A 5,401-nucleotide genomic window follows, 5' to 3' on the forward strand; every position below is an offset into this window, starting at 1 on the left:
TCCCAGTGCTAAGTCTGCCCCCTCCCAGAGCCAGGGATAACGTCCCCAGGGGACGGTTCTAATCTTTGCTAAGAGCCCTTGACAGATAGTGTCAGGAGGCAGTAAAGCATCCCTCTGAGCTGCCGAGGTAGACACATCCTGTCCATTTTAAAGATGAATACATGGAGGTCCAAGGAGACTAAGTCACTGGCACAAACACAACAATGGATGCCAGAAAGAGAAGATGGAACATTAATTCACTCACTCGCTCGCTCACTCACTCACTCACTCACTCACTCATGTATTTAGTGGCTATGTCATTATCTATAGAGCAGCTTTTGTGTCACAAACTGCATATTCAACAAAAAGCCTGGGGCAATGATTATTCTTTTATCCTCCCATGATGCTTCACCCAGGGGTTCAATTATAAATAGCTATAATCACTGACATTTATTCAGCTCACTATTTGCCAGGGATTGTGCAAAGAACTTGCCTGCATTATCTCATTTAATCCCTACAATAACTCTTGGAGGGAGGTATAATTGTTATTGTCTCTATTCTACAAACAGGAAACCCAGGCTTAGAGAGATTAAATAACTTGTCCAAAGTCACCCAGCTGGGAGGGATGGAACTGAGCTTAGAACCTTGGTCTGTCTGACTTTAGAAGCTAGTGCTTACCCTCCGTGCTGCTCTGCAGAGGTTCAAACTGGTGGCCAATAAGCCAGCTGTGGCCCACAGACATGCTTTCTTATATTTTTAATGAAGCCCACATTCAAAATTTGAGACTGTACTTTTCCAGATACAGATTTCCTTATTTTTCTTTCCAAGATACCAGGCGGTTTGGCCACGTGGGGCCTGTATTCCTTTCTGGCACAGCCAGCTGTTCACAACCCTGCCTGCCTGTGCAGCTTGGCTCCTGGACATCCTCTGCTTGTCTCCAGAGGTGGTTGGGTTCGTGTCCCTTGCTAGGTGGCCTCTTTGCGGTACCATGATGCAGGATGAGTGCTCCTTGGATGGAGACTGGAACTTTTACCCTAGAGGGTCACTGTTCCTCTCCACTTGGCCAGATCCATGGGAACCCCGCAAACACAAAGGGGCCAGGGCAGTAAACAGCTTATTAGCTGTCACTACACCTTTCCTGGCTGGCCACAGCAACGGAGCATAAAAGGCAGGCCCACCATGTCAGAAAAATGCCTGACCCAAAAAGCTCGTCTCAGTGCAGCCCATGGCAACCCATTGAAGGCAGATAAAACACTTTCAACAATATCACCTTTTATCTTTGCTTTGTGGGCCAAGGGAATAAAACAGTTGCCAAACACAAATTAATGTGTAATTATTTTCCTTGCCTGAATCATTTTCTTTCATGTGCCAGAGCATGCTGAGCAAATGGCACCACACCTTGGACTTTAATTGTGGTAATCAGGGCACTGAGCCACAAGAAAGATTTTCCTAATGCCTCCCTTAGCACTGACTTTCAAGTTGAAGCAATTGAATTTCCCCTGTTCTTCTCTTCTTTTTAAGGGAAAGAAACATATGTTCGAAGAGGTTCTGAGGCTGCTGCACCCGATATCATACCTGGTTGGCCCTGGGAAAGGGCCCACCTCCAATACATAAACACAACCAGCTTTGACAGGTGACTTAACGTGCTCATGGTTGCTCTTTGCTCTAACTCATTTGGTGACTAATTATTTGTTAGTAAGTTTAAGACCACCTATCTTTGTATTAATCATGTAGTGGGATACATGTTACATTGTTTATCTGCTAAGATGGCCTTGAAGTTCCAGTTGTGTGAATCCAGGAAGAGGAAGAGGAAAGTGAGGGTTTACAGGGGGCCTCTGTCGAAAGAAACATCAGGAATGTTGGTGGCTGTTTCTGATCCTCTAAGCCTGTATTGTAAGTCTTTTGTTTGTTTGGTTTTTGGTGGGTTTTTTTTTTTTTTTTTTTTGAGATGGAGTCTAGTTCCATTACCCAGGCTGGAGGGCTGGAGTCCAGTGGTGCGATCTTGGCTCACTGCAACCTCCTCCTCCCAGGTTCAAGCGATTCTCCTCCCTCAGCCTCCCGAGTAGCTGGGATTACAGGCACCCACCACCACGCCTGGCTAATTTTTCTATTTTTAGTAGAGACAAGGTTTCACCATGTTGGCCAGGCTGGTCTCAAACTCCTGACCTCAAATGATCTGCCCGCCTCCGTCTCCCAAAGTGCTGGGATTACAGACATGAGCCACCGTGCCCAGCCTGTTGTAAATTATTACGAGCCATTCTTTCTCCTTTCTGCTTTAGCAGATCTAGGGTGGCACTCCCAAGTACTCGGTCATGGTTTGGACACTAGAAATTAGCTATTCTTACAGGAAAACTGCCTGCGTCTTGTCATCAGGAATGAGATTACATTTAAAGGCGTTTGTGGAAAATAAAAAACACCACCACGTTTCTCCATGGACTATAGCTCCTCAGCCCTGGACATGACCACAGCACTCTACGGAGCTCCACCAGCTCCTCCTGAGAGTCCTCTGTTGCCTTTGGGGTTGAGGGAGGATTGTGGGGTTAATGACTTTGTGTTTCCTTCAGTAATAGATGGATTTGGGTGCTGTTTTGAACATGGACATGAGAATGAACCCTTGTGTCTAGAATGTTTTTAAGCTATCCCTTCTAGTGTTCTTTAAGTGATGGGCCCAAGCCATGGGAGTTCTTATTAACTCAACTGGTGCATGGCAGACAGTCAGCAGCATGCAATAAAGGACTAAAACTCGCATAAATGAATATTTTAAGAAAGTCTTTCCTGGGAAGGATGGCTGGAGATAGGGTTAGTTCTTTATCTATCCAGGCACTCATGCATTTGTTTGTTTATTCAACCATGATTGAGTGCCTACTCCAAGAACTGGGGATACAAAAAAGAAAGAGATTCAACCCTGCTCTCCAGAGGAGACTGAGGAGTTGGAGAGAAACGGTGGGTCTGGTAGCCACGGCGGGGAGCACCTGGCCAGTGGTCTGTGGTTGAGTGCTTAACAACTAGCTCTCTGAGTGTAGTTCTGACACGATATTTTCATTTGCATTCACAAGATAAAAGTAAAAGAACAAAGGCTCTGTTGGAACCCCACTTGTTCATCGATGACGCGAGGAATTTCTTCGCTAAATTGGGTAACAGTTTTCAAAGACAGTCATGCGTTGCATAACAATGTTTCAGTTGGACTGCATATATGGCAGAGGTCCCATAAGATGATAATGCCATGTTATTACTCTATCTTTTCTATGTTTAGCTATGTTCGATGCACAAATACTCACCATTGTATTATGATTGCCTGCAGTATTCCGGACAGTAACATGCTGTACAGGGTTATAGCCTAGGAGCAATAGGCCATGTAGTCTAGACGTATAGTCGGCTATCCCCTCTAGGCTTGTGTAAGTACACTCTACAATGCTCTCACGACGACAGACTCACCCAATGAATGCATTTCTCAGAATGTATTCCCATCATTTCCCATCATTAAGCAATGCATGACTGTACTGGAAGACTAGTTCTTCAATTTTGGGGAGATTTTCACAATGTAATAACTACAGACAGGACACACTTGGAGTTTAATCTGCATTGCGAATACTTTTTTTCATCGTTTTTTAAAGTCTAGATAATCAACACAACAATCAACTAAGCTCTGATTTCCAGCATTTGCCAATTTCCATGGTATAAATACTCCAGTCATGGCCAATTTCAAAGTTACCAATGAGATGTCATTGAGAGAGGCACAGTAGCATACTATTATATACAATTTCCATTGTACAGCTGTGATGGAAGTACATAATCTTAAGAGCATTAGATAATAGTAAAATCTAATAAAATAATTAGGAAGTGATGAGTTTTGAGTATTTACGAGCTGTGTTTTTAATACAATTTACTTAATTGTACGTTTTTATAATTTAATCTTTAATAATTGCTGTATTTAACAACCAGCTTGCAAAATTCATGACAATTTAATAATTGGCTCTTATAGGCTAGTAAGGGCAGGCTCTGGCACATTCCTGTATTTAACCCAGCAGGAGAGGTCAGGGAGGACTTCTCAGAGAAGGAGATTCCTGAGCCAAGGAGAAGTATGTTGTGGTGTAGAAAAGACTATGACCTCCAAAGTCCAACTTCCGTGAGTTCAAATCCCAGCTCTGCCTCTTCCTGGCTCTGTGACCCTGTTGTTAGTTGCTTCCCTATTCAGTACCTCACTTTCCTATTCCATAAAATGGGTATCAAAATGCTGAAATCATAGGGTTGTTTTGTGGATAAAGTGCCTGGGCTGTAAAAGATGCCCTCACATACTAACTCTTAATGTAAGACAAGTAGGAATTCAGGGGAAGAACATTCCAGACAGGGAGAGCTAATGCACAAAGGCAGAGTGGGAGACAGTCAAGGGCTTGTGGGAACTGCCAAGTGTTCCCATAGACACAGCACCCATGAACATGCAAATGAAGCTGGAAGAGAAGGCCTTGAATGTCATGCTCACAAACTTCACCTTGATCATGGAGGCTGGTCCCCCGGCTCTAGGGGAGGTGTGGGGATGGGGGCATTTGTTTGGCTTAGTTCTCCATCTGTGGACTAGAGCTTGCTCAATCCAGACCATCACCAAGTATGATGGTGGTAATGAAAGAGGCTACCCTTTGAAAAGTGTCTAGTGGTCGGGTACGGTGGCTCATGCCTGTAGTCCCAGCACTTTGGGAGGCTAAGCCAGGCAGGTGACTTGATCCTAGGAGTTTGAGACCAGCCTGGCAACATGGCAAGACCCCGTGTCTATTTTTAAAAAATTATTTTTTAAAAAAGAAAGTATTTAGCACAGAGCCTGGTACACAGAGTACAATAAAGTTAGTTATCATCATTTGTATTCTTTCTAGGGCCCTGCTCAGTGCCTGGGAACAACAGGAGATCAGTAAATGCTTGTAACAAGCATGTCGGGCTGCCTCACACTGAAGCAAAGTTACTGCCCCTGGCCTTGGCATGCAGCTCCCTGGTAGAGCTGGGAGGGCCCCAGGAAGGAAGCTGAGCTGCAGCCAGCCCACATCCTCCTGCTATAGCATAGGTGCAGCCAAGGTGGCTTTCTCCAGATCTAGGTCTGGGGGTGCCTTGGGGAATTATCTTTGAGTTCCATGATTGAGCTGCTATAAATGCCACACACAACCCCCAGCTGGTTCTGGGGCGTGTATGACCCTGAACCACTTTATCACAGCTACCCAAAGACTCACCCTTGGGGTGGCTGTTTCTTCCTGTGCTGGGTTGACTTGGGTTTAACTTAAGAAGACAGAAACCAGAGATTCAGCAGGATTCTTTGGATAATTTAGGGTCCTGCACGCTGTTGTTGAGAAAAGAATCATGGACATTTGCTTCTTTGTTTTGCATGAAATAACTAGTTTGCCTGTTTCCAGAAAGCTCTATCGTTTATCTGGCCTGCGCA

This window comes from Gorilla gorilla, chromosome 4 (genome assembly GCF_029281585.2).
Source record: "Gorilla gorilla gorilla isolate KB3781 chromosome 4, NHGRI_mGorGor1-v2.1_pri, whole genome shotgun sequence".
Taxonomy (NCBI): Eukaryota; Metazoa; Chordata; class Mammalia; order Primates; family Hominidae; genus Gorilla; species Gorilla gorilla.